This window comes from Humulus lupulus, chromosome 5 (assembly GCF_963169125.1).
Source record: "Humulus lupulus chromosome 5, drHumLupu1.1, whole genome shotgun sequence".
Classification (NCBI taxonomy): Eukaryota; Viridiplantae; Streptophyta; class Magnoliopsida; order Rosales; family Cannabaceae; genus Humulus; species Humulus lupulus.
Window position 1 is genome coordinate 41,913,354 of NC_084797.1, and position 13,333 is coordinate 41,926,686.

The following is a 13,333-nucleotide window of genomic DNA, read 5'->3' on the forward strand; positions in this document are numbered from 1 at the left end:
CCACTACTGTTACTCTTCAATTGGATGATCATTTGTTAACACATCCCATAGGTATTATAGAGGACGTTTTAGTAAAGGTAGATAAGTTCCTTTTCCCAGCAGATTTCATTGTATTAAATATGGAGGAAGATGAGGACGTGTCTATTATATTAGGATGACCAATTTTTGCCACCGGTCAAGCATTGATAGACATTCATAAAGGAGAATTAAGGCTTAGAGTACAAGGAGATGAGGTTGTTTTTAATGTTTTCAAAGCTTTGAAATATCCTTCAGCTAGTGACAGTTGCTTTTGTGTTAGTGTATTGGAAGAATCAAGTAAAGGGATCTAGTCTTCTAAGGATCCATTGGAGTTGAGTTTGATAGCAAGTCTTGAAGAGTGTGCTAGTACTGAAGCTATTGAATATGTTAAGTGGTTGAATTCCTCAAGGCAGATCTATAAAAGAAATATGAGGAATTAGGGCAAGTGCCTGAGAGACCTCTTCCATCCATTGAGAATCCACCAGCTCTTGAGTTAAAAACATTACCTGCTCATCTTAAATATGTTTATTTGGGTAAGAATGACACTCTCCCAGTTATTATTTCAGCTTCTTTATCTGAGACTGAAGAAGAAAAGCTTCTTAGGGTATTAAATGGTTGGATGCAGGGGAAATTTACCCAATATCTGATAGTGCTTGGGTTAGTTATGTCTAGGTAGTTCCAAACAAAGGTGGCATGACGGTGGTTAATAATAATAATGAACTTATTCCAACTCATACAGTAACGGGTTAGAGAATTTGTATTGATTACCGTAAACTAAATAAAGCCACAAGGAATGACCATTTTCCTATACCTTTTGTTGATCAAATGCTTGATAGATTACATGCCATCCTTATTACTGTTTCTTGAATGGATATTGGAGATACAATCAAATTCCTATAGCATCGGAGGATCAGGAAAAGACTACCTTCACATGCCCTTATGGAACATTTGCCTTTAGGAGGATGCCATTTGGGTTATGTAATGCTCCCGCCACCTTTCAAAGATGTGTGGTGTCAATTTCTTCAGATATGGTGGAAAAAGGTATTGAAATTATTATGGATGACTTTACAGCCTTTGGACCTTCTTTTGATGGATGCTTACTTAATTTGGAAAGGGTTTTGAAAAGATGTGAGGAGTCAAACTGGGAGAAATGTCACTTTATGGAGACAGAAGGAATAGTCTTGGGCCACAAGATTTCACGTCATGGAATTGAGGTAGACAGGGCCAAGATATCAACAATAAAAATTTTACCTCCTCTAGTGTCAGTTAAAAGGGTTCGAAGCTTCTTGGGGAATGCTGGATTTTATAGGAGGTTCATAACGGATTTTTCAAAAATTTCAAAGCCCTTATCGACCTTACTAATGAATGGTGTGGTATTCGATTTTAATTCTTATTGTTTAAAGGCGTTTAACACACTGAAGGAAAAATTAGTAACAGATCCAATTGTTGTATCACCAAATTGGGAAATTCCTTTTGAATTAATGTGTGATGCTAATGATTATGCGGTAGGAGCAGTTCTTGGACAGCGAGTTGACAAGGTATTTCGAACAATTTATTATGCTAGTCGAACCTTGAATGATGCTCAATTAAACTATGCAACTACTGAGAAGGAATTACTTGCAATAGTCTTTACATTTGACAAGTTTAGGCCATATTTAATTGGTAATAAGGTGATAGTTTACACAGATCATTCAGCTATTAAGTATCTTATGACTAAAAAGGATGCTAAACCTTGACTAATTCGATGGGCTCTACTATTGCAAGAGTTTGATATGGAAATTCGTAATAAGAATGGGACAGAAAATCTAGTTGTTGATCATTTATCTAGATTGGAAAAAGAAAAAGAGCATAATGCGAAAAAGGAGCCAATTGATGAAAATTTTCTGGATGAAAATTCTTTTCAATTGAATGTGAAGAGAACATACCATGGTTTATAGATTATGTTAACTATTTGGTAGCTAAAGTTGTGCCTCCAGACATCTCAAGGCAGAAACTAAAAACTTTCTATTCGGAAGTGAAGCATTATTATTGGGATTAACCCATTCTTTTTGGTCATTGTGCTGATCAAGTGATTAGAAGATGTGTCCCAAAAGAGGAAATTATTTCCATACTTACTCACCGCCATACTTTACATTGTGGTGGTCACTTTGGGGGAACAAGGGCAGCAGTAAACGTTTTGGAATGTGGGTTTTATTGGCCTACGTTATTTAAAGATGCTAATGCCTTTGTTAAGAGTTGTGATCGTTGCCCAAGGACTGGTAATATAACCAGAAGAGATCAAATGCCAATGACTGGAATTTTGGAGGTTGAGTTGTTTGATGTGTGGGGAATAGATTTAATGGGACTCCCATCATCTTATAATAATAATAAGTACATTTTGCTAGCAGTAGACTATATTTCTAAATGGATAGAAGTTGTAGCAACTCCTACTTGTGATGGTGAGGTACTTAAATTTCTTCATAAGAATATTTTTACTCGGTTTGGTACTCCAAGAGCCATTATTAGTGACAGAGGTAGTCATTTATGTAATAAGTCATTAACATCTCTATGGTTTATCACAGAAAGTCAATTTTTTATCATCCACTTTCCAATGGTCAAGCTAAAGTGTCCAACCGAAAAATTAATAGAATTTTAGAGAAAATTGTAAACACATCAAGGAAATATTGGTCGAAAAAGCTTGATGATTCACTGTGGGCATATCGCACAGCCTTTAAGACTCCGATTGGTATGTCCCCATATCGGTTGGTATTCGGGAACGCATGTCATTTACCAGTTAAACTTCAGCATCGATCTTATTGGGTGGTGAAAAAGTTGAATGTTGACTTATTTACGACGGGGCAGAATAGGCTTCTGGAGTTCAATGAGCTTGATGAATTTAGAAACGAAGCTGATGAAAATGCAAAGATTTATAAAGAAAATTATACTTTTCATGATAAAAGGATCATTAGAAAGAATTTCCAACCAGGAGATAAAGTTATGTTATTTAATTCTAGATTTAAAATGTTTCCAGGATAACTAAATTCTAGATGGTCGGGACCCTTGACAGTTCTGGTCTCATTACCTTATGGAGCAGTACAAATTCATAGCAAGAAAATTGGACATTTTAAAGTAAATGGTCAGAGGTTAAAGCATTATCTGGAAGGATCGGTGGAAAAGTGCAAATCAGTGATGGTTTTGGAACCCCTTTAAATTTGGTATTCAGCGTCCGACTAAATGACGTTAAGGACAATGCTATATGAGGAATTCCTATATTTTATTTTAGTTTTTTTTATTTTTTTTATTAGTGGAAAATTTTATTTAATTTTATTTTGGATTTGTAAAGTTTATTTATTTTTTAGTATAAAGTTTGTAAAAATCATGAAAATCGTGAAAAAGGTTGTTTTTCAATTAGTCATTGGGCCAAGTCGCGACTTGCACTAGCAAGTCGCGACATTATAAAAGTTAGAGAGCTTTAAAAATTAGAAGGAGGGGCAGGTCGTGACATGGGCTTATAAGCCACGACCCTAGGCTGAAACAGAGAGCATGGAAATTTTAAACATAGGGTCGGACCATGACTTGAAGATCTGGGTCGTGGCGCCTGGAGAAAGGATTCTGAAGAAAAAAAACTGAGGCGGGTCGTGACTTGCCATATCTGGGTCGCAGCACACCTGTGTCAGACAGAGGGAATTGATTTTAAAAATCATTTTCTCTAAGCTTATCTCTCATTTGTCAAATCCTATCATACCAAATCAGTTTTTCTTAAGAAAAAGCTCTAAAAAAAATTCCTTTATCCTTCTATTTCAAATTCCTTTAAGCCATCTTCCTCATTTCTAATTCCTAATATAAGTTGATTTCTTTCATCATTTATTTTTCCCTATCCCTAATTTTTGTTTCTATTGGTGCTAATTGAAGAATTGAAGGAGGATTCAATAATGGGAAATTTTTTCAGATTTCAAGGCTTGTAAGTTTCTCTTTTTGCAGTTTTCATTGAAGTGAATTTATATTAAGGGATTGCATTAGATTGTTGGACTGTTTGTTAGTATATTTGGGTTTTTTGGGTGAAATTTTTGGGAGTATTTAGTGAGGAAATTTTAGAAATTTAGGAGAAGTGCTACTGAAATGTTTGTGTTCCATTTTTTATCAATTGTGTGAGGATGGGACCAAGGAAACAACCAACTAGAGCTGCCTCTTCAAAGAACACTAGTGTCCCTTCATCATCCCGTTCCCAACCACCCCAACCTCAGCCAAACCCACCAGCATCTCAACCAATTTTGGAGTATGATGTCACACGATTCATTAACAAGGATGCCCATGATCTTTATCAAAGGCTATCCCAGCGTTCAGTCATTCAAGAGCGTGGGTTGGAAATTAAATAAGAACCGTACCCTAACAAAACTTATAACATTATTAGGAATGAAATTCTAGGGTGGGTTGGCAACTGTTTATGCAGAATGGGGAGCCGAAACATTTAAGGAGATACCAAATGAATTGTGTTGCCAATGCCTGGACTCTTTTTGTGAGTGCACAACTTATGCTCAATACCCACTTGTCTTAAGTGGGGACTGATATGTGTATTTTGGTATATGCCAATACGACGGGGCTTTCCATTGAATTTGGCCAAGTTATTCACCAAAGCATGAGGGATTTATGTAGATTGACCACTAGTGTTAGGTTGAGGCACGGATCAATGATTACTAATCTGTGTGAAGTCTGGGAGGTGTAAAAATATCCTAGCGATCCTTATAAGAAGGTGATGGGGACTATTTCTTGTGCTACAGTGAATAAATTCAATGCCCCATCCTTAGACCCACCAGTACCGCTACCTAGGAATGTAAGAGTTGAAAGAGAAAGAGAAGCAGCTGAGGAGCCCATACCAGCCAATGATTAACAAGATGGATCGAGGGCCACTGAGGAGGAGAGAAGAGAAGAATATCCTCAATATCTGGCGCTTGAGGCTCCACTGGATCTGCACTTGGATAGATTAGACTATATCATTCGGCAGAACCAGCATACTCACAATTATTTGGGCGAGCTTCATGATTTTCATAGAGCTCAATTTAATAGACAGAATGAGGTTTCTTACCGATGGTCGAACCAAGAGGCAGGCCGCTAATACTTCCTTTATCCACCGCCTTGGCATCCATTTCCAGAACCACCATTCTGAAGTGATTCGCACCAGGTAAGTTTTCTTTCTTTACTTATTTTTAAACATTAGGGACAATGTTTAGTTTAAGTTTGGGGGAGGGGGCTTATTTTTCAGTTTGTTTTGTTTTGTGTCATTTGTTTAGCTTTTGTTAGTGTTCAGAGTTTTGGTTTAGTGTGTTTAGTTTCAACATGAATAATGATTGACAACAATTGCCAATGAGAATAAAATGAATGTTATGAGTATAATTCAAAGAAAATGAAATCTGAAAACAAAAGCTGTGTGCTTGTTATGAGTATCATTTATGCATGGGAATATGATTTAGGCTATCATTTGGATCGTTTGAGCTTTTCTTTCCAACCTTAAATTACTTAATCCTTTGTTTACCCCTTTTGAACCTAATCTTGTATCTTTTTGTTCTAAACCATCATTTAAGCCTAACACTTGAAACTTGGCTATATATCCGTCCCTGATATACTATGAGCATATAATTGAGAAATTTTTTGGGGATTGATGTGTAATGGGGTTTAATTTTGATTTGAGTGGGTTTAGAAAATGAAAAGTGAAAAAAAAAAAAAAAAAAGAATGAGAGAGAGTATATATATTGAAAATATATATTTCAATACACTCCCAACATGAATATATAGAAAAAAAATCAAGTTTGGGGGAGTGTAGTTATTAAAAATATATATCTCTAAAGAAAGAAAGAAAAAATAAGAAAGGGGATTATGGGATTGTATTATTATGGAAGTAAAGTTTGTGAGTTTTGGTCATGTGCTTATACTAAAGTGAGCTTAAAAATTCCTTTTTCATCCACCTTTACCTAAGCCATCGTTACAAGCCTATAAAAAGTCCTATTGATTTTTATGCATATCATCATTTATATTAGTGGAGAATTGCAAGTAAGTGAGCTTATGAAATTACTTGGTTTGAATGGACTGATTGGAATGAAATTTGGTGAGCATAATTGATTTCGAATATGTTTATTTAATGATCGTGAGTTGATAAGCTGAAGTCGGAGACGCGTAGAAGCTAGACAGAATTAGTGTCGCGACATGGACTTAGAAGTCGCGACTCAAGAGGAAAACAGAGGCTCAGCTAAGGGAAAACTTAGACACGGGCCGCTAGTTGATGATGTTCAAGTCACGACGCTTGAGGATTTACACGGAAGCAAGAGGCTCCAAAACAGACACTGGTCGCGACCCAAAGAAGGCCAAGTCGCGGCCTGCACATGAAAAAACACAGCCTTTGTTATTTTTTTACTATAAATTCGTATTTAGGGTTTAATAAACTCATTAGGTCAGTTTTTAATTACATTTTTAGAGACTAATTGTGATTCTTAGGCTAGTTATTCTGCAGTTTTATATTTTTATTTCTTCTTTAAGTTTATAAATCTTATGTTTTTGAATTATTATTTTGTTGATTTAGTCATGTTCGATATGAACTAAATAATTTTTATCTAGGGTTTAATGTAGTCACTTGGATTTTTTTATCCAATAAATTAGCATTGGTGACATGGCCAGTAATCTCTGGACACGTGGCTGACATTAGGAAGCGTCTGCTAGAACATCGACCAGAAGACACCGTAGAAGCAGGGTAACCCCGTCTTACCCGCGATCAGTCTGGTCGATGGTTCCGTATACAAGGCAAAATTTATGGGAAGATCTTTATGAATCCCGAATTTATCTCATACAATCTTCTGGATATCCGATTATTCAGGAAAGAATATCTGTAACAATCTTTTGTAACCCTCCTTGAGCCTATAAATAGCAAGAGATAGCTCAAAGGAAGGGACTTTTTTCTTTTGAATCATTCGAAACTATAGTAATTCTCCAAGTAAACTTGTATTGTTCTTTAGAGGTTAGTGAAACTCATTGAACCCTGGTTCTTTGATCACCCTTCTGATTCTTATATCAATATCAGTCTAAGTGGACGTAGGTCATTATCAGATCTCGGGGCCGAACCACTATAAATTGTTGTGTTTTCTTTACTTTTGTCATTACGTTCTTCTCTATACACTTGTTCATATCAATCACGTTTCGACTCCGTGTCAGTTGGCCAAATCTTGGGTCAATATTCTGGTGCTTTCGTTGAGAGTTGATTTATTGCTGTTAAGAAAACTAATGGCGAAAGCAGGAAAGAAAACTGGGCAGGCGGCCGCCGCTACACCATCTAACCCGCCACCTCCTACTCCCCCTGCAAGCATGGCGGAGGATGAGCCTCAACTGGACTTTGAAGAGGAAGAAATGGACGATGCGACGCTGAAGAGTACTCTGGGCGCGTTGCAGGAAGAACTGGCTAATCTGAGGGCCAGTCAAGAGACTGTCGCTGAAGTTATGGCGCGGCAGCAGCAGGAGATAGAAAGGTAGCGCGCGGAATTAAGTGAAAGACAGACGGAGGTGGATCGCCGCCAGAACGAAGCCATGGCAGCTCTTGAGGCAGCCTTGCTGTTGGCTAGAAGTCAAGCTGCACCTGCTTCGCAGCCTGACCAACCGATGAATGGGCCACCCCATAGGGGTCCTAATCCTAGCCCGCCGATTTAGCCTTCAAGTCCACAAAGGACCGAGTAGCCTCAGATGCCCCATGACGATGTCCCACATGATCCTGAGGTGCAGCCACCATCCCAAGCTGCTCAAGGTAATCCCCCGCAACAGAGGCAGAATAGGGCCAAGCATCAGCCTCGCAGCCCTAGACGCCATGGGGATGATGGACCAAACCTACCGAATAGAGGTCAGTGCCCTCCTGGTAATAGGAGGGAATCAGAGTTAGGCTCTGCGGTCCGGGGCCCCCCACGGCGTGATGGTACACAAGGAAACCACGACCAGCGCAGACCACCCTCTAACGCTCAGGATGGTTCAGCCAGAAACGGGCATCGAGGGAATAGTCAATCTCACCATAACCAGTCAAGGTTCAGAGATGGCCACGGGTACAATGAGGCTGACTCAGGCAAGGGAAATGATGGTGGGAGAAATAGAGAAAGAGGTAAAAGTAGGAGCCGAGTACCTCAAGATGACCAACCAAATAGACAGGATGCTGGGGGGCAGCCCAGACAAAATAATGTCTTCAACCGGCTCGGTGGTAGCGAGCAGCGAAGAAGAGAAGAGGACCTGAGAGATGTACTCAATGATCACCGCGAGAGGCACGGCGAGAACATCCAACCAGCAACAGAGGCCACCGCGATTCCTACCGCAGTGCAGGCCCAGATAGACGCGCTCAACCAGGCTGTCCAGCAGCTGGTCAGAGAAAGGACTTCTTACATCGACCACAATAAGAGAAAAGGCACTCCTTTCGTCCAAAGGATAGCTAACGCCGAAACTCCCAGCAAATTCAAGATGCCTATGCTCCCAAACTTCGATGGATATGGGGACCCAGTCTCGCATGTGAATAAGTTTGAGATACAGATGGATATTCAGAAAGTGTCCGAAGACGCTCGGTGCAGGATCTTCCCTACAACACTTTCTGAAGCAGCGCAGGAGTGGTTTTTTAAGTTCCTGCCTGCAAGCATAGTTTCCTGGGAAATGTTCGTAAGGGAGTTCTACGGACAGTTCTATGCTGGTCGTGTGCGCCCAACCGAAGCAAACCAACTAGTCGAAATTCGCCAGTAGGACGGAGAGTCAGTGAAGGATTATGTTCAGCGCTTTATGCGAGCGGCATCTGGAGCAAAGACACTAGGAGACGAAGGCAAGATGATGTCCATTACCGCAGGGGTTAAACGTTGCTCTCCCCTCTAGAAAAGTTTCCGAAAGGAAGGAGTTAAAACAACCCAGGAGTTCTTGGGCCGAGCTGATCGTTACATCAAGCTCGAAGAGGCCATTGCTGATGATGGAAAACCCTTGAACAAGGGTAAGAAGGCCGCCGATCCCGCCAAAGCCGCCAATGGTTCCAAACCTAATGGCAACGGCAAAGGCAATGGAAACGGCAACGGTAATGGCAAGAATGGTGGAAAACGGCCGTATAACGAGCCTTCCACCTCCGACAACAAACGAGCCAAGGGTAATCGTTATGAACCTAGGTTCACTAACTACACTGCCCTCGTGGAGTCTCGGGGAGAGGTTTACCAGGCCACAAGCTCTAGTGTGCCTTACAAGAAACCCAGACCCATTCGAAAGGACATTTTGAAAAAAGACACTACCAAGTTTTGTCTTTACCATAACGACTACGGGCATGACACTAACGAATGCAACCAGTTAAAAGACGAAATCGAGTTCCTTATTAGACAAGGACACTTGAGAAGGTACGTACGGGCCTCGGGAAATTCCCAACGAGAAGCTCCAGGTGGCAACGAGCAAGCGTCTACACGCCAACACTCGCCACCATTACAGCATGCCCCCGTGGCTGGAACACTCTTAACCATCTGTGGAGGCTCGCACCTCGCGGGAAATAGCAGAAAGGCCAGAGAACGATATGCTCGGACTCTGCGCCACGACCAGGACATCGAGATGATGACTGTGGAGGACCGTGCACCAAAAAAGGCTCGGTCAAAGGAAGGTGAGATAACCTTCTCTGATAGTGACGCCCAACACGTCCGGTTCCCACATTTTGATCCGCTGGTCGTGGACATCCAGATGGCCAATATGATGGTAAAGAGGGTACTAGTCGATACAGGGAGTTCAGTGAACATCCTGTATAAGTCGACACTGGAACGCATGAAATTGTCCGTAAAGGACTTGGAGCCTTGCAATCAGACGATATATGGCTTCTCTGGCGAGGGACTCGCCTCAGCCGGAATGATCAAACTTCCAGTAACTACAGGTACAGCGCCTACAACAAGGACATTACTCGCAACTTTTGTAGTGGTCGATTGTCCTTCGGCTTACAATGCCGTTGTTGGGAGGCCCATATTGGTTGATCTACGGGTTGTCATCTCTATATGGCACCTAGCCATGAAGTTCCCAACGGACGCGGGGTTAGGACGCATTTTAGGAAACCAAAGGGAAGCCAGGGAGTGTTACAATGCCTCAATCACAAAGGCAAAAAGTGGAACGTTGAGGAACACCACCCCAGACCGATTGCAGATGGCAGTAGATACGCAAGCCCAGTCAGGTGGAGAAGTCACTAAATAGGGTGTTGCCCAAAGTGAGGATGGAGATTTAGATCCTCGCTGTGGGGACTTTGAAGAAAACGTTGGACCCGTCGAGGACCTAGAGGAGGTCCAACTCGACAAAGAAGACCCGACCAGAGTCGTGATGGTTGGGAAAAACATAGAGCCTACCATGAAGCATGCACTGGTGGAGTTCTTGCGAAGGAACCAGGAGGTTTTCGCCTGGTCACACAAAGACATGGTAGGGATAGATCCTGCAGTAATCAGCCATGTCTTGAACATAGACAAAACTTTTCCACCCATGCAAAAGAAGAGAAGGTTGCTCGATAAAGATAGATCAAGAGCCTTAAAGGAAGAAGTCGAAAGACTTAAGGAGAATGGGTTTATCAGGGTGGCGTTCTATCCATCGTGGGTCTCAAATCCAGTGCTGGTCCCCAAGCCTAACGGCAAATGGCGGACGTGTGTGGATTTTACAGACCTCAATAAAGCGTGCCCAAAAGACTGCTTCCCACTCCCAAGGATCGATCAGCTGGTTGATGCGACTATAGGACATGAGATCCTTTCGTTCATGGATGCATATTCAGGCTACAACCAGATTAGCATGCATCCCCCTGATGGGGATCACACCAGCTTTCGGACCGATACGGGCTTATACTGTTACAAAGTCATGCCCTTCGGACTGAAAAACGCAGGTGCGACTTACCAACGGCTAGTCAACCACATGTTTAAAGAGCTGATCGGTGTAAACATGGAGGTATATGTGGATGACATGCTTGTAAAGTCTAAGAAGGTAGAAGGACACGTGAGGGATCTACAAGAGTGCTTTAATGTGTTAAATAAGTACCAGATGAAGTTGAATCCCCTCAAATGTTCCTTTGGAGTCGGATCAGGGAAGTTTTTGGGGTTTATAGTAAATTCAAGAGGAATTGAAGCCAACCCCGACAAGATAAAAGCCCTGATCGACATGAAGTCACCGGAGAAGATCAAGGATGTACAAAGTTTGACCGGAAGGATCGCTGCTCTGAGTAGATTCATCTCCAAATAAACTGACAAATGTGTCCCTTTCTTCAATCTACTCAGGGGCAATAAGATGTTTGAATGGATGGGAGACTGCGAGCAAGCATTCCAGGCTTTGAAAGCTCATATGGCGCAACCTCCCATTCTGTCAAAACCTATTGAAGGTGAAACTTTGTCTATTTATCTGGCAATTACTGAAGTTGCTGCTAGTGCGGTACTAGTACGAGAGGAAGAAGGCATACAGAAAGCAGTCTATTATGTCAGCAAGAGGCTAATCGGTGCAGAATTGAGATATCCGCTGATCGAAAGGTTAGCATATTGCTTAATACTAACCTCTAGGAAGTTGCGTCCTTACTTCCAAGCCCATCCTATCACAGTTGTAACCGACCAGCCCCTTCGGCAAGTCCTCCAAAAACCTGAGGCGGCTGGGCGATTGTTAAAATGGGCAGTTGAACTAGGGCAGTTCGATATAACTTATGCACCGTGAGAAGCAATAAAGGGACAAGTCATGGCCGATCTTGTTTCGGAATTCACCGAACTCCCAGACAGTGAGCAGTGTGAACAGCCTGAAGCGCCCATGCCTCAAGACAAAACTCCTTCGTGGAAACTATTCACGGATGGTTCATCCAACGAATCCCACGCAGGAGCAGGAGTGATATTGATAACGCCGGAAGGGCATCAATTTCACTGCACAATCAGGTGCGACTTCACCGCGTCAAACAATGAGGCGGAATACGAAGCACTCCTCGCTGGATTAAGAATGGCCAAAGATGTAATGCCCCAAATTTCCTAATAAGGTTTAGGACCTTGATTAGGAGGCCGGGAGGGCCATAATTGATTTATTATGATATTTAATGATTATATGCATGTTTACGTGAGTTATATTATTATATGATGGTGAATGCATGCATATGGGTTCATATGTTAAATATGAGGGTAATTTGGTAATTTGACCACTGTGGGCGTAATTGTGTAAATTGGGTGCATATTGTAATTTGTGAATGAGATTTCATTATTATGGAGATATATTCGAGCTATTCGACATGAGACGGTCATATATAATGGATTAGCGGTTTTGTCATAACGGGGTCAATTTTGGGGTAATAGAAATGTTTATTTGGTGATAGATTGGGAATATTTGAGATCAAGGTGAAATTCTGGAAGTTTTGACTATAGTGTCCCCGGGAGTGTTTTCGGGACCCCAAGCACTAGGTTTTATTTGAGGTTACTTAAGCTTGAAGTAGCTTGACAGATAAGAACGTACGTTAGAAACTTCTCGTTCTCTCTCAAAACAGTCTGTTTTACCGTTTGAGCCTTTTTGAGGAAATCTTGAGTTCTGGGAGTCGGAATCAAGCGAGGGTCGAAGCATAGCGATCCTAGGAAATATTAGAAGCTTCTTAACCGAAGGATTTGACAGGAAACAACCCAATCGAAGGTAATCTAAGTTTGAAGTTTTAAGTTTTTAAAGTTTCTAAGCTTAGAATTGGACTTTGTTGATTGTTGAGTTTTTGGTCGGTTTGAGCTTTGGGTTTTGAGGGTTTTGGAGTATTGGGAAGCTTGGGAACTTTGGTTTGATGATTGGGGAATGTTTGGGTATGTTTTTGGAGGATTTGGAGTGCTTAAAACACGTTTGGGAATGGCCCAGGGTTGGGGGCCGCGGCCCTGTTCTTGTGTGCCGCGGCCCTAGTTCGAAGAAGCAGGTGTCAGGAATTTGTCTTCACTGGGCGCTGCGGCCCTTGCCTCAGAGAACCCTGGGGGCCGCGGCCCAAGGTGCTAGGGCCGCAGCCCTTGCCCTGTTTTCACCCCGTTTGCTCGTTTTGACCCCGGGAACTTAGTTATGGACCTCGGGAGTGTCCCTACTACTTGGATTAGTTTGGATTGACCTCTTGGGGGCTAGATATTGGTGTGGAAACTTTGATTATCATGTTATTAATGATGTTCCATTTTTGGTTATGATTAGGTGACCGCTAAGGGCTTAAAGGTTGATCGTTCTCAAGGGTCGTTCTTATATTGGTTCTAGTTCGAATCTAAGGTAAGAAAACTGCACCCTGTGTATATGAGACATGCATGGTTATCATTGATGCATGTCGGTTGATTATTATGTATGAGGCATGCATGGTTATTATTGAGACATG